The 25170-nt window shown below is 41.9% G+C and overlaps 1 protein-coding gene across 2 annotated transcripts in view; it reads left to right on the forward strand.

Moving 5' to 3' along the window:
• The first annotated feature begins 2031 nt into the window (after positions 1–2031).
• LOC127363664 (SPRY domain-containing SOCS box protein 4-like) overlaps positions 2032–25170 on the forward strand; it is a 70177-nt gene continuing 47038 nt past the window's right edge. Inside the window, exons 1-2 of one of the 2 annotated variants that reach the window (XM_051400449.1) lie at positions 2032–2251; positions 14499–14623. The gene's annotated coding sequence lies outside the window, so the exon portion shown is untranslated. The remainder of the gene's footprint in view (positions 2252–14498; positions 14624–25170) is intronic. The other variant, XM_051400418.1, reaches the window with a different exon arrangement.

Raw genomic sequence — 25170 nt, forward strand, 5'->3', positions numbered from 1 at the left:
TTATATAAGCTTTTGTTTCTGTTTGTTCTCTATTCCTCTAACTATTTATTTATTTAGTGACTGATTTGTTTTGTTGTACAGGTATTTAAAGATAGATAGAACTTAAGTCATTCCTAAGGCAATTTTTGTGCCAAAGCTGCTCAGTATACATAGTAAAATAGAAATGTAATGTATACATGTGTAGAATACAGGAGATGCAATGTATGATGATGCAGTTTCTATTTTATACATTACAAATGCTAAAAACTGTACATAAATGTGCGTCAGTGTTACTGTGTTACACATGTTTAAGAAACTGTAAATATAAAAATGAAAGTGGAGAGTATGAATGTTAGTCCACGAACTATTTGTATTTACCTACTGCCACCGCCAGGGGGAGCCAGATAGCTCCTGATAGAATTGACCAGCGCACAAGTTCAATTTACTGAATTCACTAATTTCGGTTTTCATCTCCCTAAATTGCAATTTAAAGTGTCATAATTAACACACACACACACACACACAGTCCCATCTTACACACCATTACACTTTCACGATCATTTTCATGCTCAGATATTAGGGGCCAATAAGCATAGATTTCTATTTAGTCTCTCTAATGCACGTGTAATTCGTACAGCAGAATTAATCAATGGATGTGGGCTGATGGAAACTGGAATAATCCATCATCATACATATCATGGTTGTGACTTACATTATAAAATGGCCATGAGACATTAGCTTGTATTGATTGTGTATTGCAGCTGTTGGGGTTGTTCAGCACAAACAGGCACACAGCGCACACACTGCCTCATTTAAACTAGCTGCAAATCAATCAGCCCTGCTCTGTTTTAATTCAGCAGAAAAGCCAGAATTTCACATATTACAGCAGATCAGCACATTGATACTGTGGTTGCGTGTCTGAATTGATATCCACTTAACAGCCCGGTGATTTGTTTATTGATAACGATTCAGTTGGAAACAGCAATCTGGGATGTTCTCAAGAACATAGAAATAAAGCGTGGGGATAATGACGCCTTTAAGTGCTGTCGGAATCCTAGCGGTAGCAATAACTGAAAATGGCTTTTTAATGAGACAGTAAAAAAAAAGAAATGGCGGTAAACAAAGTAGAACAGATTTAATTCATTCAATTATGTTAAATTTGTCATTAAAATACAAATTATACTATAATTGATATATAATTGAAAAGAAAAAGTGCTTCACACAGATCCAAACGTGTATTTAACAGGACTGTCCTGGCCAAGACCGCAGCAGGACATACACCATAAAATGCATTGTGCCTGAAGTTGAAAGTTTCAAACTAAAACATCTGAAATAGTTGAAATACTGAAAAATGTTGAAGTTGAAGTGGCACACACACAAACACACACACACACACACACACACACACACACACACACACACGGAAATATAGTTACTGAAAGAAGTTGATTATGACTGGAATGAAAGCTCTGAAATGAGTTGAAATAGTGATAAATGGAGTTGTGTCAGTCAGTTTTAGTGTAAACACTAAAAACAAATAAGACATTAAAGCAGCAGAACTGTCTGTTGGCGTGTCAGAGTTGAAAATCAAGTATAAACAATTCAGATATGATCAGAAAGATAATAAAACAAAATAATAGCGGTTGGCATGCCATCACAGGAAATATGAAAGCATATATGCAATCATATTTGTTAATTAATGACAGAAAAGCAAACTAATATAAAATCACAAAACAGATGATCGTATCCTAAAAATGACAACCTAATAGTTTAGAAACAGTTTTTGCATCTTGAGAACGGGCTCAGCAGCTGTAGTAGTATTAATAGTTACAACTGTAGTAACAGTAGTAGTAGTATTAGTGATAGTAACAACAGTAGTAGCAGTAGTAGTAGCGGTATCATATGTGTACGGCTCTATAAATTGCTACAACGGGAGACCCCAGTTTACGAGCAGCCTATGAACGCACCATTGGAGCCTGAACCAATAGCGTCCGAGCCGAACGTTGTGTTGTGGTAGAAGCGACCAATCAGCGCCCGTTCTGCGGAGTAAACGGACACTCAGCATCGGGTCCCTGGCTGCTTGCATGTATCGAGCTGCTGTTTACTGCAACAAAGAAACCGTCGCTACATCGCTGAAACATCTCTAACAGCGCTGCGACAGCGTTGTTGTCCCCAGAAGAGGAGAGGAGAGGCCACGGTTCTTACTCACCTCGCAGAGCTAATCCTCAGAGGAAGAAAAGTGTCGTTTGGAGACGAGTTGAGTTTCTGTTCGGTGAGTGTTTCTCTGTTTACATCGTGCGAGCGGACCACATTTGGATCTGGAGCGCCAGGTTATGTTTTCTTTTAAAAAAAAAAGTATCTTCAACCCATACTGGACCTTTGACTGATTGTATGAGTTTAAATTTAACGCAGAGAAAAAACGACTTCTCTTTCTGTATCTTAGTTTATCGCCTCTTGCCGTGTTATTTGTGCTAAAGTTCTTACCAACAACTTGGATCATAAATACTCACACAGGGAACCTGGATGTGTGTGTGTGTGTGTGTGTGTGTGTGTGTGTGTGTGTGTGTGTGTGTGTGTGTGTGTGTCTGTCTGTCTGTCTGTCTGTCTGCACTTCACATGGTAAGGCCTTACCTCACTGGTCATCACCTCACCTTACATCCTACATAATGGGATGGAAAGGTTGACTCTCTCTCTCTGTATTGAATGTGGTGTCGGGGGAAACCATGCATTCTGTGTCTGTGGAATAAGCAGAATAAGTATAGATTTCCAACCTTTTATGGCTTTAAAATGAAGTAAATGCAGTGAATGCAGTCTCTACATTTTTTTTAAATTTACCACAGTTCATTGGCTGTGTGTAGAAACCTAATATCCTAATGGAAGTGCCACAGCAGGTGTAACTCTAATATCATTAGTTGCTTTAGTGTAAAGTGACAGTGCCTTTCCTCTAGACAGGCTCTATGATCAGTTCTCTCTGTGGCTACACCTTGACATTTACTCAGTTAAGATGGGTAATGTGACATGGATGGGGAGCGGAGGAGAGGAACCCGGAGTGTAACAGAAGAGCAGAGGAGAAGGGAAGGATGAGAGTGTAAGGAGAGGAGGGGAGACAAGAGCCGGTGACCAGGGGGGTACTCCCTCCTCACATGTGCCAGGTGCAGCGTCACTTCATTGGGTTTACTAACAAGTAATGAGCTAAAAAGTGTGTGTGGGTGGATGGAGTCTGCCGGTTGATGGATGACCTGTCGAGATAAAGGAGGGGGGTTGTTTGGTGGAGAGAGACGGCGCGATAGAGAAATGGAGGAGGAGGAGGAGGAGGAGGGGATGGGGCACTTTAATGGTGACAGGGGGTCATTTATCTGTCTGCTGGATCTGACCAGCCGGTCACTATGGGAGATCGGACCGCTCACCAGCATCTCCGCTCAAAGCCTCGCTCTCTTTGTTGCTTTTCATCTTCTATCCACACTTCCCAACTCTTCTTCTGCTTCCTCTGGAGTTCACCGGCGTCTTTTTAATGCTCTCAGCACATAATGTTTCATGCATCTTCCTCGTAACCCTCACATTGCTGTCTCTTCAGCTCTTGGACTTCTGCTAGTTTCAGTGCACTTCTTCCCAACTATCTTTGGGCACAGTTAAGTTCAGTTCAACTGAACACTTCAGCTTCTTTTTATCTTTTACTTTTTAAACTGCAGTTCACATACTTTAATTGTTCACTCTTCTGCTAAGAGAACTCCCACTTCCAGTGTTTATTCTGCTACTTTCAGTAAAGACACACACACTGACAGACTAAAGCTTGAACTTTTGACTCTTACCCATACACTTGTAGCATTTTTACCTGTTTACGCCTGCAGTTGTCAGTATAAGCAAGCGCACTTGAATTTTCCTCATAAAATTTAGCCTTTTCTAGTTCTTGTTGGACATTCTTTGCTCAGCTCTCTCCTTCTCCTTTTTAATGTGCTACCGCTCTATCTTTACTTCCTGCTTTTTCCCTCCCTTTTTAAAAATCTCCCCTTGTCCCATTTACTCACTAGAGGGACTAATAAGCAGCATTATGAGTCAGTGAGAGGAGAGAGGCAGATGGGATTCAGCTTGTAGGCCAGATAAGGGTTTTTAACTCTGCTGTGTCTTATCACACCCTGTCACTGCTACTTAAACTGAACAGATACTGCCTGGCATTATGTATAGACTGGTAAAAATCCTCAAACTGAGATAGTCGAAGTTCTGTCTGAAGCATGTTGGAGTAATCCCTGTACTTACGGCCGCTAGTGATGTCAGTATACTAATTTTAATGCGGCGATGCTGAGATGGGCGACTTTTTCGGGTGGTTCACAAAGGCAACAGCCGCCCAGGAGTTGACTCAGTGTTATTGCGCATCAATTAATCAACATCTTGGTCATAGAGTAGAATCTGTAATTAGATTTTAGGTCCATTTCTTGCCAGTTGCTGGGCATTTTTCTCATCTGCATTCTGGTCAGTGCCCAGTGTGTCAGCATGCTCATCATTTAGTGACACACGAGGCAATTTGGTGACATAACAGACAACATTTTGTAGTCGGTGAGAGCTGCTTTCCGTCAACCATCATTATTTTTAATTACTTTATTTCCCTGCCTTCCCCCACTGTGCTTGTTGTGCACCACAGCCGAGTACCACAGGAAGCAGCCTCTGTCAGGAAGCAGGCTCAAAGATCTGAACCTGTGAAGCTTCAAATTAGACTAAATCAAGGCACAAAATAGATCACAGAGTGTTGTATCTCTATTGGTGAGAGTCACATTTTGGCAAGCATAAGCAAAGTGTAAATTGGTGCTTTGAAAGGATTTAAATGTATGTATGTATCGAACTAGGGCTGAAACTAGCAGTTATATTTTATATATTATATTGTATATATTATAGCCTGATCCTTTAACTTTTCATCTAGTCTCTACCTGGGTCTGTAAATTACAAATACATTCCTATGATAATGCATTACCCATTTATCCCTAGAAACTTAAAGCTCCATATATGTGTTTAATAAATGTAACTTTTCTGCATGTTCTCCTGTGCCCTGATGGAAAGAGTCTCTGGGTCATGCCACCAGTTAATTGGAATTAATTAATTGGAAATGTACCAATTGAACACTGACTCTATTTTCTCTATAATTAGTACCAAATTACACCTGCTTTTGCTGTGTTTAATGCTAAATATTAGCAAATGTTAGTACACTTGGTAAACACCTGCTAAACATCTGCATGTTAATATTGTCATTGTGAGCATGTTAGCATGCAGCTCACTGCACCACCGTGCCTAAGTATAGCCTCACAGAGCCGCTAGCATGGCTGTGAACTAATTTTCTGTCGATTGACTAATTGGTTCAGCTCTAGATAGATAGATTGATGTATGTCAGTGTCTGTCAGTCTTTCTATCCGTCTGTCCGTCGGTCTATCCGCGTATTTTGCTGACGGTGTAGCCATTTATATCTTTCTGTCCTCGGACAACCATGTAAATGTATGCATCTTACACTGGCAGATGGAGTGGGAATGGATTTATATTCAGCAGCCCTTTGTTAAGTCAGTGATAGACTGCTGAGCTTACAGAAAATGTACACACGCACACACACACACACACACACACACACACACACTTACACACACACACACACTTAAGTACACATACATAAATGTCACTCAAGGAAAACAGCACTCTCATGCACTGCTGCACTCTGAAGTCAGTGACAGTAAACTGCTGCAGAGAGAGGCAAACAGGAAGACGATGTGTTCCTCCTGCCCTTGACAGGTGCTTAGTGTCTAAATGTAGTGTACAACCTGTGTGTGTTCACCTCTGTGTGTTTGTGTGCGTGTAGGCAGTGTTTTATGCCCGCTGATGCACTGGTGAACGGAGGCCAATGCAATGACAGCGTGACTCAAGCAATAGTGCACTTTACAGTAATATGGGCAGATTTCCTCATGGTGCCTGTCAATACAGTGAGTGGCAGAAGTTAATTCGGAAAGTCACGTGTTCCCAAAAATCGGCCACTGTGGGCATCTTTACCGGTGAATCTCCTTGGGTTTTAGCTTGGTCATCAGCTCATCGGGGCGAGGTTGATGCTGCTTGTCATCTCGTTGTCATCCTGCGTGATATGCGTCAGTTTGTTGAGGAAGGATTGCAGAAGTGAGTCATTAACCAAAGTCCTCTTCACAGGGAACACGGCCTGACAAGCCAGCAGTGGGGTTGGAGCCCTTGGGGAGACAACAGGGGACGTGAAATCATTAGTGTTGTGACAAACAGACCTTATTTACAGCTAATGTCCACTCCTCGTAAAACCCATCATCTCAGCTCATTTCACCTCTACGTGTCTCGTCTTGTCACGTATCGTTTGACTTCCTGTTGTTACCAATTATCTCGTCTGACATCTTGTCTGATCTGATTGGAAGTTTGCTCTATTTGTTGGTTTCTGAGAAAAGAGGGCTGCGTGGAGAGAGTGGTGGTGTGCTCATTTGCATATAAATGACAGCAGTGTCTGAGGTGCTGGGCCCTCGCTCGTTTGTCATTTTGTGGCGATACAATGTCCGCATGTTCGCGTGTGTGTTTGTGTATATATGTGTGTGTGTGTGTGTGTGTGTGTGTGTGTGTGTGTGCGTGTGTTTTTCCTCTGTACTGAAATGTTTCTTTGCTCTTTTTTCTCTGTGTCAATCAGCTCTGAATCCGCTTCCTCACGCTGCCTGTGATTCCATGGCTTCCATGAGACTATCTGATGGCTTTTCCAGTTGGAAAAAATCAATTGGCTCATCCTGGAATGTAAAACAGGCATGTGATCATATCGTCTAGAGCGAATAACTTCAGATCATTGTGAGGAAAGTGTGATGGAATGAAAACTAACAGGGTGCATTAACTGCTCTGATATGCTCTTGGTGAACAACAATTGTCTGGTTTGATGTTGCATCCATTTTTGTTTTACTAAAGGGAAGACAATACAATTTCCTGCCAGAGACTCTCTTTAAAAGCCTTGAAGTCTTCTCACGTATCATCTCAGAGTGTTTTTGTAACGAGAATCCTGGCTGACTTCTCCAACTATTTACTTATAAACCCAAAAATAGACCAGACAGCACTCAGAGGCCTGTTTACCACACATCATATTCGCACTAATATTAGATGTGTTATTAGATTTGTCCTCAGGCTTTAAAGGGAATGGAATGAACCCAGTGCTGTGACACTTGTGGGAAACCCCATCAATGACACAGTTTTGACCGTTACACAGCCTTAGGGCTGGGAAATGGGGCCAAAATATGACAGCACAGTAATGTTAAATGTTAAGATGGATACCACCAGTATTATGATCATGTTTTAAATATGCTACACTTGTAAAGCATTAAAGAAACAGTACTCGACACAACATACAGACTTGTTTGAAACATACTGAGAGAGTTTGTTACGAATATAGATGTAGAATGAAAGACAAGTCAGTAGCATATGACTGGATGATGACAAGGTGGACCACTCACTAAATCATGTGGGGAGATGTTTTTACTGAACGTACCTGGATGAGCCAGATGAGATCAGTCACCCGCAGGTCGACTCTCGATGTCAGCCTTTGTGCATTTTTGTTTTTTCGCCCAGCTTGGCAAATACTCAAACCCAAATGGGAGTAAACGGAATGTGTTTTTTTTTAAGTCGTCACAAAAATAAGTGCTGCCGTATAGGGGTGAGCATTGGCAAGAACCTCACGATACGATACGTACCACGATACTTTGGTCACGATACGATACGTACCACGATATCGTAGAGATGAAAACACAAGTACCTGTATATGCACATCAGATGATATTGATCAGGGGACAAATTGAGTCAAAGCTATTTCATTCAAAACCGCCTCTTCATTTTATTAATTTATTAATTATTAATTTCCTTTTATGAATTTAACAGAACATGGACGCCACCAGTGCAGCAGCTGTGTTGTTATTGTTTGTGGCTCATCTAAACAAGCTCAATGTGAAATAATAATGTTTTTCTACTGAAACACGAACATTTCAAGTAATTCCGTTATTGCAAGTCTTACATTTCAAAAATATTTTGCCATTTTCGCCTATTTCAATTTCAACAAGTGCTGTGGCGTTGGTCTCGAGCCACCAGGGGCCACCAGGGACCACCAGGGGCAGTGGCAGGCTAGTGTTATTGTTAGCTACATTAGCCTATTTAGCAAACCAGCTCGAAAACAAAACTTTACTTGTATTGCACGCACAGCAACACCGTGCAATGCATAAATTGGTGACCGGACTAAAGCAGCAATGTAAACAAGTGTGTAAGAGCATTTAAAATAAATCGACATTAAAACGACCAACATAGTACAAATACAAAGAAAATACATCTCAATATGGGCGCAGCCATCTTTGTTTTGCGAGTCGTAAGTGCCCCCCCCCCGTTTAGCTCGGTGTATTAATATCTCGGCGTGGTGTCTTGCTAGGTGAACTTGCAAGTTCGTCGTGTTCCCACAATATTTCACGGCAGCGAGACAAGGCTTACCAACGGCATTATCTTTATCCAACTCATTGTTCTTACTCTCTTTTTTAACTTGGAATCCAAAGTCAAACGTCGGCTTTAAACTCCTTAGGTGTTGTTTTTTTGATAGCCATTTTGGAAAGACCTCAGCCACTCTCGCTAATACAGAAATACATGCGCCGCACAGCAGAGTCGCTCTTCGGCGCCATCTACCAGAGTGGAGGTACGGAAGTCGTACTGTATTCACAACGCATCTAAACATAAATCATTATTCTTAAAAGTTGAAAAATCGATATTGTATCGGGCGGCAAAGTATCGCGATATATTGCCATATCGATATTTTTACCCACCCTACTGCCATAACTGATTATTGATTTTGACTCCTCGCACTGTTGAGTCTAAGCAATTTCTGTCCACAGCTGTCGAAGAGAATTGCCGCTGTGGCTGTACAGCTCCATATATCCACCCACCTATTATCAGTTCAACATCATATAGCATCGTTCACGCTTGAAGTGAGCTCTCCGTATCAGATTGAGCAACTCTCAGAGCAGCAATTGCGAAAAACAAAAACAACTAAGGCAAAGTTTTGCTTTTATTGCAATTATGTTGCAGCGACAAAAATAATGGCTTGTATGGCTGAACTGCGCAACACTGTTGATATTATCTGCTAATACTGTGGGACTGCCTGTGTTTTTAAAAAGTGTGAGGGCATTTCCTTCTCTGCCTCCCACTCTCTCTCTTTGTCTCTCTCCGTCTATTTTCTGGCCATAATTACAGAGCTCATGAAAGCGTTTAGAGTCTCATGAATATTTAGATCTTGGAGGGGAAGTGTCAGGGGAGACCCATGTGTGGCTGGTCTGCCCTAATTATGGAGATAGGTCTCCATACTCTCTCTCTCTCTCTCTCTCTCTCTCTCTCTCTCTCTCACACACACACTCACTCACACACACACTTAAAATGAGGGAGGAAGGCCAGAAAATGATCAAAAGCTTCCAATTTGGGAAAAGTTAATATAGTCTTAAGCAAAGGTATAAGCACAAAAATCGCCGAACTCACACTCTCACTCACACACACAAACACTCACACACTCACACAGCAGGGGGATAATAATAGCACAGCTGGTTTTGGCTTGCAGCTGGTTCTTTTTGCTCACTACAGTTTAATTGTGAGCAAATGATGGACATGAGCCCGGCAGATTAGTCAAGGGGTCTTGGGGGGGGGGTTTCTATCTAGCAGTCTGGGGGCTTGAATGGGTTTTTTCATGTCATGGCAGGGATGAACAGAAGTGTTACTCATTGACTCTATGATGGACACCATTGAGTCAAGAGGAGACGGGAGGTAGGAGTCACCCTTTTTGCCTGGAGATAGCTGGTGAGGAAGGAAGGCAGTGCATGAACAGAACTATGCAGAAACACAAAACCCTAATTAGAGCTAAAAGAGGGATGGAAGCAGAAGCAGTGAGAAAGGAGGAAGATAGGAAATTAGGGGGAGGAATAAAAGGTGGATGAGATGGATATGGTAGAAGGAAAAATGGAGGAGCGAGTGTACGAGAGGGTGAGAGGGACTGAAAGAGGAACTGGGAAGTCAAGAGAGAGGTGTGTGTGTGTATGTGAGAGAGTGAGAGAGAGAGAGAGAGAGTAAGAAGACAGGTGAAAAGGAGGTGAGAAGGAAGCAACCGAGACAGACTGGGAGGTGAGAGGAAAAGAGGTTTGCATTTTGGAGGAGGCTTGCACTCTATTGTAATGAGTCATTTCAGACAGGGAGGCTGGTGAAGGATGGAGGTGAGAAGAGAGGAGAGAGGTGTAAGGAAATGTGGGTGAAAAATAAAAGACCTAAATGGTTAGTGTAAGAGAAGAGGGAGTACAGTGGAGTGTGTCACTGCAGATGGTGATGTCTCTGTAAAGGTGAGAAGCGAGGGTGGGGAATTTAAACACAACGGGCACACGTTTAGTCCCAGAATAGAAAATAGCAAGATAATATAAATGATTCATTGGTACAGTTAGGTGTACGTACTGTGTTTTATAAATTCATAATGCTCACATACTGTCGATGAACTGAGATCAAGAGTTGAAAATGGTCCCTCAGGCTACCGTTCACATTAGCATTTATTACTGTGAGATCATAGCTTAACAACTAGTTAGATAGATACTGGCTCACTGGATCACAGAAATGTAAATTTGGGTGTCATTGTAAGTTGCTGCGCATCCATCACCCCCAGGAAAAGCTTCATCGCACCTTGTCACAGTTTCTCCATGAAAAACCTCAAAGTCATAATTACAACATTGAAACCTTTCCGATAAATCTGACTTAGCGCTTCATAATACAAAAGTACCTGAAAGTAGGGACTCCTCACATCAGCCAAAGATGGCTGTTAAAGGTAATTAAACCCAAATTTAATGTATATGATGTTTTATTGTCAATACACAGTATTTCACTCCACCCACTCTGTAATCACACGACTGTCTTGAGTTGTCCTGAAGATCCAGACACTAAAGACCAGCTCATTTCCATGACAACACGACCAAAGTCTTCGCTAACTATCTCATCACTGTTAAATATCCGTGGCAGACCGGGATCTTCTGTTGTCCAGCCTTTTTTTCGTGCTGCGGTCACGTCAGGAGATCAGGCTCCTCTCGACCTCCACCATGTGTGAGCTTTCAACAGGCCGCTTCACAGCCCTCTGAGCGGAAACCAGACCACCACCACCACCACCACCACATGCTGTGGAGGCACGCTGCCGCCGCACAGACAGTGACACACACACACACACACACACACACACACACACACACACACACACACGGCTATGATTACGGGCACAGACACACACTCAAAGACACACAAACACATGTGTCAGCACCACTTATGACAGACCACAGTTTGATGAGGTGTGTCACCAGTCTGAGAGGAGTGGAGCCCACTTTGCACACGTGTGTGTATGAGAGAGAGAGAGAGAGAGAATTGGTTAACAGTTAGTAATCACTTAATCACATAATAGCAATCACTGTTCATCAGCCAACTCCAGACAGTCATCGCACTGGACGGGCTTATAATGTCATTCAGAAGCTGTGTGATTATGAATATTTATGTTTATGTGTGTATGTATGTTGAGAAGCCCATGGAAGGCAGGAAGTGGTGGTGGAAATAATGTGTTTATTTATTGGTTTTACTTTATGTTTATTTATGTATGCTGTATATTAACGAAGGATTGAAATGAATAAACCACTCAAGTGTAGCCTGCAGTCTGTCAGAAAGCCTTTAAAGTGTCTCAGAGTGTCCTCAGTGCTGTATCTCACTGAGGTTCCTGATTAGCTTTATTTCCAATGTGATGGAGGGCTTTTGACACCGTTTTCCTTTTTTTTTTCCAAACCTGAGTTGGTGGATATTTGTATACCTAGAAAGAGGAAAGTAACAGTTATAATGAAAATGTCAACCAGTACTTGTAAAATATCCACCCCCCATCTCTCTCTCTCACACAAATGGAACGATTTAAGCTGGCAGTAGAGTTGAAAGGAAATGGAAATTGGCGTGTTCTCACAGGCAGTAAATATAGTGGGAAAACAAGCCCTGCATTGGGCTTTGATTGCCACAATGTGTGAAGGACTCCAGTCTGAACTTCATGTGAGTCATGTGGACAAAGTGTGATTAATTTCCTCTTTTACTATTGAGCTACTTGCTGCTTATTTAGCTAGATGGACCAATTGTGAGAAGATTATTGTAAGATTATTAATCAATTGTAATGTTTTTATTCTAGGAGACAAACCCTAGCTCTTAAGTCAGCTCCCTGAATGCACAAAATCTGCAAAGACTGCTGTTGTTTTATACATCACTGAGCTTTAACACCACGCTAAACCTAACTGCAGATAGTGTTCTCTGTACATATGCACCTTTCAGGTAAATCTGGAAGGATCATTGTGAGATGTATTGGCCTGATTCATCATGGCCACTGTCTCATTAAACCTGCAATAACATGTTTTTTGAGAGGCTTTTGGGGACTGTCACTGATAAATAGAGACCTTAGCAAACAGTCGCTTGTTTAGACCAATATTCGGTCTCTTTTAGCTCAGTCGCTTTAGCTGCTAAATGCTCCGCTTTCTCTCTGTGTGTCAGTCTGCCATTCGGTGCAGAGCAGGTAGTGTACTGTGGGTTTTTCGAGCTATTCACTGAAAACAGCTGCTTGTTGTGGCTGAAAAGTGGTCGATGAGAGCAACAAGACTAAACCGAAAAAATAAAGTTGCTGAGACATTAAAGAAGCTGAGACGCTCCATAGAGCTGGAGGGAACTGCAGAGATGCATGCTAATTCTTTGTTCGTCACTATGAGCGAACCCTTTTCACACAATGAAATGATGATACGTTTTTAACTAAATCATTGATTAAAAGTAGAAAGCAGCGGGTCTGTACCTGTACCTGTACTAGAGGAGCCTGAGTGATACTGGATGTTTGAGGCCGATATCGCCATCAGTATTTGAGAGTTCAAAATATCAGATAACGATAACACCACTCAAGGTGCCGTACACTACATGCCACATTCACACAGTGATGAAAGGCAATCACAAACGGAAAGCAATTCATTCATACACATTCACAGCATCAGGAGCAATTTGGGGTTCAGTATGTTGCTCGAGGACACTTCAACATGCAGCAGGAGGAGCCGGGGTTTGAACCCCCAACCCTCCAATTAGTGGACAGCCCGCTCTACCTCCTGAGCCACAGCATAATTCCATTAGTCCTGAATATTTAGAATACAGGATACTCCTAAATGTATCGTTTGAAATACCTTTCTCACACAATACTTTTATATTGTAATTTGTTGCTTTTCAAACAGCATAGATATATAGATGGTTGATCTAACCAGCACACATTTACCTCCTCATATGTTGCTAAAGAAGGGGATTCTCTCTCCATCCCATTGTTTGGTTAAAGGAATGAACATACAATTTCCTTGTCAGCTGTTTTTGTTGCGGTAAAATGGTACTAAAATTTATTCCAAATGATCTTCTTCCTCCCATATTATTAGCGATGCGTTGAGCGCAGCTGGAGCCTGTGATGTCTTTATTTCGGATTTCACCACCAGAATTATTTCCAGTGTCATCTCATCTTCAGTCACCTCCTGTCGTAAGAGGAAAGACCTCCAGTGTGGCATTAGCACCCACCTAGTTCGACAGCCTTTGAGCACACACCAAACTTCAGAGTACTGCAGCTCTTAGAGGGCACTCAGAACAGAAGCACTATGTCATCTAGTCAGCGCTTTGTGCTTTACTACTGAAATGATTCTGTGTGTAACACAGTTTGTGTGTGTATGTGTGTGTGTGCAAGAGAGAGGGGGGAAAGAGAAAGTGAGAGGAGTAAAAACACACTAGCTCTGCTTGTTTGTATGTGAGTGACAGAGAGACGAGTAAAAGCCATTGCAAGAGATGAAAAGGGCATCAGGTTCACATATTATAGAGAGCATCCCCCCACTTATAATTTATTTATCCAGTCATTCATTTTTGTTTTTCATTAAGCGAGGATCTGGGTCAGACAAGAAATAAAGAACAGGACAGATGTTTCTGTACAATGAAGACCGAAATCTGCCAGTTTTAGACAGACAGATGAGGCTGTTGGCAGATATGTGGGCAGATGCAGGATATGAGACCGATACAGAGACATGAAGACAGACTGGCATTCAGAGAGACAGACATATGTGAGCCAGCTGTTTGTCATCTTCCTTTCCATAGCCCCTTTGGTCGGAAACCAACAGGTGTTTGTATTCAAATGACAGCTGCAGACAATTTGTTCAACATGTTGTGTTGCAGTGTGATACGAAAAGCATCAGTTTGCTTCAGGATTTCAGCCTCCGAGCTGGTTTATCTGCGTCTGTAACAGATCTGACAGATCGCCTTGAATTAGTCAAAGAAACTGGAGGTGGCTGTGAAACTGGAGAGTCTGTATGTCCAACTTTCAGTGTGTGTGTGCGTTTGTGTGTTGGTGTGTGAGAAAGAGAGACAGGGGAAAGCAAAGAACAGACAGCAAATTTCTTTTTTAAGATATTTTTATGCCTTTTATTTGACAGGGCTGGTAAAGATAGACAGGAAAGGCGGTGAGAGAGGGGGGAGGTGACACGCAACAAAGGGCCACAGGCTGGAATTGAATCTGGGCCACTGTGCTAAGGACCACCTTGGGCGTGTGCTCTAACAGGTGAGCTAGCCTGCAAATCAATTTTCTGTTGATATTATTTTTATAATCGTTTGAGCCAATTTTGAAGCAGAAATGCCAAATATTTGTTGGAAGAATTTCTGCTTTTATGTGTTTTATATGATAGTAAACTGGATATCTTTCATTTGGGAATGTTGGTCAGACAAAGAAAGCAATTTCCAGACAACACCTTCAGGCTCTGGGAATCTGTAATGGACATTTTCACAATTTTGACATTTTAGAAACAAAATGGTCAATTTGTTGTAAAAAATAGAAATAAATAATAAATGTTTGCTTACGCTGCTTACAGTTTTTTTCTTTGTGTTTGTGTCTGTGGTTGATATGCTCCTGTTCATCTTAAAACTTTAAAGAGAGCTTTGAGTCTCTTGTGTTAACATCAAAAAGCCTCAAAGTTTCTTTCTTTTTTGCTTGAACAAGTTAAAAAGCTAAATCACACAAGACATTTTGCTTTTATCTATGGTTGGAGGATTAGTTGCCAATTCTAAAGTACAAAGATTTAATTACAAAGTTTAAAATATAGTGCTCAAAGTCACAACTGTACTGATGGCTGAACTGCTATGATCTGACAGACAGGTATTCAGTGGTTGAGGTGAGGAAATTGTCCAATATCCTGTCGGTACCTGTATGGATTATTTTTTCTCTTTGGAGGAAAAGCTTGTTGCCGTCACATAATCGAAAATTCCTGGTGTAATATATCTCTTTTGTACAGGCGAGTGGCCCTAGGGAAATATTTGGTCCGTTCAAGGGGGAGGGAGGAGAGGAAAAATGACAGGGAGATGGAGCGATGAGGAAAGCAGTGGAGATATGGAAACGATGGAGCAGATGATAAGAAGCTCATTATTCTGTTCCTATATTTGGCTCTCCATATCCTCCCCTCTCACTCTCAATGCTTACAATGAAGACATCCTCCGTGTAGGCCTACATCCTACTGAAATCTGTCGCCTGCACGCCTGTGTGTGTGTGTGTGTGTGTGTGTGTGTGTGTGTGTGTGTGTGTGTGTGTGTGTGTGTGTGTGTGTGTGTGTGTGTGTGTGTGTGTGTGTGTGTGTGTGTGTGTGATGTGTGTTCCCTAAGTACTTCTGTAGTTGTCATGGCAACATTAGATCGCCTGGCATATGAGGGTGTTTTCAGTGGGGTTGATGTATAATGAGCTGACGTCTTTTGTTTTCAGAAGGAGATGTTCATCAGCTTGACCTTTCCCCTCACCAGAGCACATAAGCAGTTTTAATGTATGAGGCGCTTCCTTTTGTTGCGTTGAGTTTGACTCAGTTTTCTTGTTTGGAACAGCTCCCATCTCATTAGAGCGAGGCCTGGCTTCATTTGACTGAGCACCACAAAATTGAAACGCATCACTCTGCGCTTGTGCTGTTAATGACTCTCTAATTAGCCGCTGCTAGAGTTGACTTTTTCTTAACTTGTAGGAGAGAGAACAATCACTAACATAATCAGCACAAAATCTTTACATTTAAATTCCCATAAAGCATTCATACTTGCATTTCAACACAATTGAGGGCTTCAATTAGGGATTAATTAGTCTGCGTTTGTCCCTATAACGATCCAAAACCGGGGCGGCTGTGGCTCAGGAGGTAGAGCGGGGTTGTCACCTAATCAGAAGGTTGGCGGTTTGATCTCCGGCTCCTCCCGCTGTATGTCAAAGTGTCCTTCAGCTACTGAGATACTGAACCACAAATTGCTCTCGATGCTGTGCATCAGCATATGTGTGTGAATGGGTGAGTGTGGCATGTAGTGTACAGCGCTTTGAGTGGTCAAAGACTAGAAAGGCGCTGTATAATTACAGTCCATTTACCAAAGATATTGAATTTATGATGATATAAAACAAAGAAAAGCAGCAAATCCTCACATTTAAGCAGTTTGAACCAGCAAATATTAACGTATTCCTTAATAAATTACTTACTAAATATGAAGCCAATTAATTCTTTTTCCATTGACTAATTGTTTTAGCACTAGAGTAGAGTGTAGTCAAATACTAATAATAATAATACTGACCACATTAAAGAAAAATATTGACATTTAGGGAAACATTCATTTTCTAAGAAGATGAAAAGATTGATACCACTCTGATATCTGTGTGCTGCAAACGATTAAAATATTTAATTGCGATTAATCGCATTAATGTCATAGTTAACTCAAAATTTATTTTTATCTATTCTAAATGTTCCTTGATTTCTTTTTGTCCCATTCTTTTTTTCTCATTTTAATGCTCTTATCAACATGGAAAAGTGGATCGGCTTGCTTTGTGCAAATGTTTTTATTGAAAAATCATCCATTGTCGCCTGGCTTTGACGAGGGGCGGAGAATTCGCATCAGCTGTGTGGTTGGCCATCAAGTGGTATTTCAGACTGGACGTGCTGCGATGATAGCTCAGTTCACAACGACAAAACACACAGATCACTTTGGTCTTGTCAATGGAACCATTTGGCAACTTTTTAAAAGTAAACTTTCCATTCAGAATATTATTGGCATCCATTTCGGTGTCTCGCGCTCGCCATCCTCTCAAAACGTACTTCTACTACTCTTAAACAAGTGTGTGCGGCGTGCCTGTTGTTTTGTTTCCGGTCTAGCTAGATCCGGTGTGGTGTTGTAGTTTTTCTAACATTACTAGTTGTTGCAACAGCATGTGAGAAAAACTACAAAGTGTGCTAGGCCAAAAAGAACGTTAAAAAATTGACGCTGTTAAAATGGGTTTGTGTTAACGCCGTTAATAACGCGTTTAACTGACAGCACTAATGTTTTTACGTTGCTGCTGTGATTCTGCTGATTCTCCCCTCCGACCGGCTTCTTCTCCATAGTAACAGTGGTTGAGGCCGTCTACCTTACATTATCCAGGAGACTCGGCGATGGACATTGAGGATATAAATAAAACTTTTAATTGCTTTGCAACTATAATGTTCCCAGTTTAGTTTCACAATATTGGTCTGATTATAAATGTAGAACACATACAAGCAGGACTCTGTGAATAAGTCGTAGAGTGAGGTCAAGGCAGAGCTGGACAGACAGAGGGACAGCGACTGACACCTGCAGAAGGCTGCTAATCCCAAAGTAAAGTAGATTACTGTAGCAGCCTGGTGCTCCCTCCCAGTCTGCCCCGAGGAAATGGAGCTGCCGTAAGCTGCTAAGTTGCTGTGGGCTGAGAAACTGCTGGCTGTGCTGCTGTGTTGACCAGAATGGTGCTCGGTATCACTCAGCTGTACTCTGAACTCCTCAACCTATCTTTGACCCGTCTGTCATCTTCTACAGGTCACTTAACCTGTCCTGTTGAGCCCTGCTGTTGTATGAGGTCTGTGTGTGTGGCTGCTGCCGCTCTGGTTTATGCTGTGTGTGTGTGTGTGTGTGTGATTGTGTGTGTGTGTGTGTGTGTGTGTGTGTACTTATGCACACGTGCAGTTGACTTCCTGTAGTAGTTGCTTATCAAAATGTAGCATAAAGTCCAACAATACCATTTTTGTTTACAATCCTCACCATTTTTGATACATCATTCATCAAAAAATTATTATATACTTCAAACAACTCTTCACTTTCTTGAAAAATAGCATAATAGATCATCAAGATAATAATAGTGTGTGTGTGTGTGTGTGTGTGTGTGTGTGTGTGTGTGTGTGTGTGTGTGTGTGTGTGTGTGTGTGTAACTTTGCAGGGCACATTTAATCTTCAAACCTCAAACAGCTTCCACAGTTTGTTGGAGGGTCAATTTGTGTTTTTGGTTGTGATCATTGCGTGACAATCACATTTTTTTGGGCACTTGAGCACCACTTTGCAATGAATGATAGTTGCCAGCTTGTCAGTTTCATAGGATGAGAGAGAGCTGCAGGTGTTCCAGCCTCGAATTATAGCTACAAATGCTGTTCGTTGTTGTGACATGGTTACACCTCTGTTTTTCTGAATTACATATAAACACAGAGAAATGTTGATGAGTGAGACAGATGAAAACAACACACACATCAAACTTGCAGTATGACAACACAACAGAGTGCATGTCACCCCATTTGACAAGGGTAATATCACATCTTGTAAATGGTTCTCTTTGCACAGCATGACATGCGGTAAATGGAAAATATAACACTTGGGGTTGAAACTTTAAATGCAGCTCTAGCAGACAGATTTTATAACCCACTGTGACACAGCTTCTGAATGCACAACACCACACAGATGAAGGAAAAGGCAGTAAGGAAACTTAACAGGTTGTACAGGACTCTATATGTGTTTACATGTGTTTTAAATTTGCTCAGTGCAGTCCTGATGACTCTATCTGTCTGATTTATTGATGACAGACAACCCTGTAGTCTACGTATTTGACCGACCTTTCACCTTTGGCCCTGGCCTGGACAGTCACAGGATAAAGACATGTCCATGTAGACTGAACACTGGGTATGGTGCACTGTAAACAGGATTTCAGTCCTAACCATCATTTAAAAAAAGTTCAAAGATTATAGCTGAGCCCATCAGCATCAGTGGAAATAGTACTCAGGTTATTTCAGATTAATTCTAGTGACAGAAAACAGAAATGAGTTTTCATAACCGTGTGGTTGTAGTTTCTGACAGTACTTCGCAATGTTTGACAAGAGATAAAAGAAAATCTTGACTTTGCTTGTCTGTCCAGCAGCTTGTTCCTGTGTGTGTGTGTGTGTGTGTGTGTGTGTTCGTGTTCGTGTGTGTGTGTTCGTGTGTGTGTGTGTGTTCGTGTGTGTGTGTGTGTGTGTGTGTGTGTGGGTAGATATAATGTATCTGTGGCTGCACCGATTACCTCTGTGTCTGTCTCTATTTTTCTATCTGATCGTCTGTCTGCCTGACTCTGACCTGGTTTCTTTGTTCTGAAGTCATGACTCAGACTTCCAAACAATGGTTGATTCAGTAGAACCATGGCTAGTGGAATAGCCATGTCCATGTGCAATGTGGGCTTGAAGCACACACCTCATGTGTGACGTGCAGAGACAAAGACTAGCAGATGTGTCTGCACTCGATTGGTGTGAGGAGGCGATGCTGGACGTGTGTCACTGTGAGTTGTTAAGATCCTGTTTGCTGTAGTATCTTCAGCGTCGGACCTTGAAGTGAAATGAAAGACGAGCTGATTTCACACACTGTGATGTGTTCATATAGACAATAAAAGGTCTAGAATGCCATGAGCCATAAAAGAAACAAGTAAAAAGTCTGTAAAACAACAAGAGATGGCAATGTGCTAGAAGCAATTTATATTGTGGACATATCATATTGTTTTTCCATCCCTGTGGTAAGCTGCTGTATATTGCAATATATGGCAGTAATGTTTCTTTATTGTTGTAGCCTGAGCACAAGCTAAAGTTACAACGCAGCTTTTAGGTGATACTTATGACTTCTGGCCTTGCAGGTTGGCCACTAAAGCAGATTTACCAAGATGGCTTTACCACTAGTATTGAGTCCTTAACTTTTAAGCTGTTGGTGACATTTATTTTGCAGAACAGCAGAAATTTTCTCATTAGCTGAGGAGTTTTTAAAGGAGTGTGTTTTAGCAAACACAAGTCCAAATTCCAGTGTCAGTGCTTATGTTTGTAGCTGAGTGACTATCTTAAAACCGTTGAGATTCTAAGCACAATGTCCAGGCCCCTTTTAATTGAAGGATTTGGCCTTTTTATAAGACGTTTAATTGACAAATGATACAGCGACGTAATAAGAGGCTGCAATCAGAGGTTGAATTTGTGTGTTTTTCTCGCTTTCTGTGGGTGGGAGACAGCCACCTATTGCAAGCCTGTGTGTGTGTCTGTGTGTGTGTCTGTGTGTGTGTGTTTGTGTGTGTCTGTGTTTGTGTGTTTGTGTCTGTCTGTGTGAGAGTGAGTGTGTCTGTGTGTGTGTGTGTGTGTGTGTGTGTGTGTGTGTGTGTGTGTGTGTGTGTGTGTGTTAATGATTTAGAGTCTCTGTGGGACACTGAGAGGAGGACTTGGCACGTGGCAACGAGAGGTCAGCAATGACAGACGAGGACCAGCAGATGTTGGAAAAAAGGGGAGGAGGAGGGATGGAGAAGGGAGGGCACAGAAGGGTGGGGAGGCAGGAGGAAGAGGATTGGCGGTTGGAAAAACTGTGGGAGGAGAACGGTGGCAAGGGAGGGGCTGGATTGATGGATGGATGAGCAGAGATAGTGGAGATCTGTAGCGCAGAGGGAAGAGAGGGTAGAGATAAAGGGCTGGAGGGAGGGAAAGGGGGGGCAGAGAAGTGGAAGAGGGGAGGAAGGTGAGAAAGAGGCCATAAGGCAGCTATAAAAAGAAAAAAGGAGTTAATGACATACATGAATTCAACTGAGATGAATTAGAATAGTTGGGTAAAGCCAGTGTTGAAAAGATATTTTTGAAACCGCTCTCTATGGTGCATTGTTTTGAAAATGCTGATCTACTGTAAACAGGAAACACTGACATGCGATTGTCATGTGATCTTAGGCCTCTTATTGTCATGTGACATATTTCTGAGAACTGACGCACTCCATTCTTCAGACTTTAAAATAACAAACAACCCTTCAAAAATTGTAAAATACAGTTTGGTGGAAATTTGGTATAACTGCTGGCTTAAGTGGGTTATAAAAGCTGAATAGGAATGTGAAGTGCAAACTTTAATATAACAGTCTGACAATGCTGGTGCGGATGGAAACATATTCAAATGTGTGCGGTAGGGAAGACACAACCTTTATAAAGCTGTATATTGTGCAGAGAGCGAGGGACAGACATGATACCCAGTGACAGTGTAATTGAAGAGTCTGAAAGAGAGAGAGGATGCATGTGTGCTGTACAATGTGAGACTCTGTGACTCACTTAGAGAGCTTTCCTATAATGAAACAAGACATGGAAAGGTTGTCTTTTAATGGAGAGCGAGAGAGAGAGAAACACACGGAAATGAAAGCAGCAGATCGCTGTCTGTCCCTCCTGCTGCCTCCATTTACCATCATTGATTGTGCAGCCGGGCTGAATTAATGCCTACCTGCTGTACTCAGATGGCCAGCATCTGTATCGACGTGTGTGTAAGAGGGAAGGGAGTGGAGTGCCTGTGTGTTTCAGTGAGCCTTTCTTTTATGTTCACACAGTGTTCCCGTCTTCTTATGAATGTCCTCACAGGCAGAGAAAGCTTATCTGAGGACATTTTTTACCAGGCATTGCTCCTTTTAAGGGTCTCTTATATGTTGAGGATGGGGGTGTAGTGTAAAGATTAGAATTGAGATTAGATTTAGCTTTGATGAGGGCTAAATTAAGGTTAGTTTAAGGTTAAGATGGGTTTAGGGTTAGGATTTAAAGTAGGATTAGGTGTTAGCTTAGCACAACTAATTTGCTTTTATACTAAGAGTTAAATGAGAAGATTGATACCACTCATGTCTGTACGCTGAATATGAAGCAACAGCCGAGGTGAGCATAAAGACTGGAAACAGAGGGAAACAGCTTGTCTGGCTCTGTCTGCAAGTAACAGAATAAATCTCACTAATTAACATGTTACAACTTTTTTTATTTCATACAAAAACCGAGGTGTAAAAAGGAAACATGGTTTTAAGAGGGGGTTATGTGAGGGATTATTTCTTGGCCTGGTGCAGTGTCTTACTGGAGACTCACTGTGCCTGCCAAGAAATAGACCTCCATAAAAACAAATGGTATTGATCTTCTCACCCAACTTTCTGCAAAGAAAGTGAATACACATATTTCCCCAAAATATCAGACTACTGGTGTTTTTACGTAAAAGCTGGTTTAGGTCTGGGTAGATAATTGGAATCTTCACAAGTAGAGCAATATCAATGTTTGAGTGTATTTGGGTCTGTGTGTGAAAACAACAGCTGATTGTTTGAGTACAAAATCAGCCAATGTGTCCTTCATCATCCCTCTTTCACTATTACCTCGTCCAAACCGCTCCTATCACTTGTTCTCTCGGCCATCTGTACATGTAATTCTACCATCGACTGTTTCTTTTTTTCTTTTTTACTCTCCTCCTCTTTCTCTCCCTCTGTCCTCACCCTTCACCCTGAGGCAGCACGTTTCAGACCCTCTGTTCCTCCGATTTCCTTTCTTCTGTACTCCCCTGCCATCCGTCCGTCCGTCCATCTATCTATCCCTTCTTTTCTTTCGATCTTTCTCCCCTGGGCAATGCGGACAGTTGGATGGCTTTGTGTTTGACACGTGTGTTGGCAGGAGGCAGCGCATGCACACACATACATACGTACACAGCCACAAATGCGCATGCACACACACACACTTCCAGTTTCTATTGTCAGTAAGCTGCTCAGCTGTGAGGCCCCTAGCCCTAATTCTGCGTGAGGGGACAGGGCCCCCATTGTCCTGCAGATTAACTCTCGCTCACACACACACACACGCACGCACGCACACACACACACACACACAAACACACACACACACACACACTCTCACACACACACTCTCACACACACACACACACACTCTCACACGCACACACACACACACACACACACACTCACACACACACACACACACACACACACACACTCTCTCTCTCTCTCTCTCTCTCTCTCTCTCCCCCCATGGGGTCCCTTAAGTGTGAATGTGCCTTGAGGCAGAAAATCAGGGAGCAATTTACAGCAGGGTCCATCGGAGAAGATGGGGGATGTACCGCAGGCTCAGTCCTCCGTTTGAAGCTTTAATGTCAAACTGTGTCTTTAGTTTCTTATTCAGGATAATAGAAGTGAGTCTGAATTCCTTTATTAGACAATACAATAAACTCAAATTGTACATGAATTTGTTTTAGTGAGTTAATGCAGGAGTGTACTGACAATTGACAAAAAATGGTGCAGAAAATATAAAAAAACAAAACAAAACTAGACATATTTTAGGCACATTTTCTTTATCAGGGAACTTGTTCCCTTGAAGGTTATTGCTAACAACACAATCATTTTTGGTGATCACTGGTTTGAAGCAAAGCCGGCCAAAACTAAAACCCAGAAAAGCCTCTAATCCCGGAGAATTAGGCGGCTGAGTTTGTGGGTTTGTATTTTAAATGCAAATTAAACTGTAAATTAGCAGCAGTAAAATAATAAGATAAAGCCTCATATACTCAGAAATTCAACCTGTCTCTGGGCACACTGTTACAGTGCCTTCACAGTCTTTGCACTGCCAGGTTGTGTCTGTTGGTGATATTGCACCACAGTCCTCTGCTAGGACTTGGAAGGAACAAAACTTAATTGGCCTTTGTGGAAGAATTGATGGATTTCTGCAGCAAACAGGATTACAAAATAGAAGTTATGGGATTACAGCAGTTAAGCTAGTGTACATATAAACAATCAAGAATTTAAATGTATTTCCTGTTTGTACAACTGCCTAAATACAAATAAAGCATCACTTTTTCAGTAAATCTTTATTTTGCAGGGAAACTCGTCTGTGAAACCTTTCCCCAAACCATAAAACCTGAGCTTGGCCTCACAGCAGTATGACTCTCGTGGAAACGGAGCTTCAGATTCTTTGCCAGATTTCTAACCTCACTTCAAAGCCCCCTACTCCCTACCTGTGTGTATTATGTTAAGCCTAGTGACTGCTTGCATTCAAAACCATTGACCTACATTGGCTGGTGTCTAGAATAACGGCGAGTCAGTGAGGAGGTTGAGGTTTGTGTGTGTGTGTGTGTACATACATGACGTTTGTGTGTGTGGGGCAAAGGTAATGTGTCTAACCCATACGTCTGCTTCAGGTGATCCATCGCCGCCAGTGTGTGTTTGTACAGATCTGCACATTTCCTCTTTTCCAACTCTCAGTCAGAATGAGGCCAATTGACTGACATGTGCACATTGTGTGTGTGTGTGTGTGTGTGTGTGTGTGTGTGTGTGTGTGTGTGTGTGTGTGTGTGTGTGTGTGTGTGTGTGTTCTTATATGTGAACATTTTGAGTAGTTATCAACTTTCCAAAACATATATTTTTCAAACTTTGTGTACATTGTTTTACCTATTAAGGTGTTAAGGTGTTAATGAGTTGTAGGCCCATAGCACAGACTGTACAAATTAATTTAATTTAAAGCAAAAGTTTAAAGCACTCATGTTTGTTTGTTTGTTAGATATAAGGTTGTGACCAATTTTTGTGTTACGTGAAATAATGCACCCCTCAAATTCATCCGGGGTTGTCCATCCTGTTCTTCCTCGATTGTGTCTCACCAGCACTTAAAGGAGCACACTCCACCAGCGCAGCTCCTTGTGCTGTATTGATGTGGGCTGATTTTGGTCTAAATGCTCGCTAAGGCTACAGCCAGCCATTGGTTAGCTTAGCTTAGCTTAGCACAAAGGCTGGAAACCGCTAGCCTGGCTCAGTCAAATGACAAAATCCACCTACCAGCATCTCTAAAGCTCACTACTTTACCCAGTATGTCTTGTTTGTGTAATCTGTACAAAACTAAAGAGTAAAAATGACAACTTGCCATTTTATTGACCTTACTGGTCCTGGTGAAGAAATAGCCGAACGCATAACCCCCCATAATCTGCAAATTGTTAGTTTTCTGGGTTTTTTTTTTTTTTTTTTTGGCATCTAACCAGCAGCAGGCTAGCTAAGCTAAACGA

The sequence above is a fragment of the Dicentrarchus labrax genome, unplaced genomic scaffold (genome assembly GCF_905237075.1).
Source record: "Dicentrarchus labrax unplaced genomic scaffold, dlabrax2021, whole genome shotgun sequence".
In the NCBI taxonomy this organism is placed as follows: Eukaryota; Metazoa; Chordata; class Actinopteri; family Moronidae; genus Dicentrarchus; species Dicentrarchus labrax.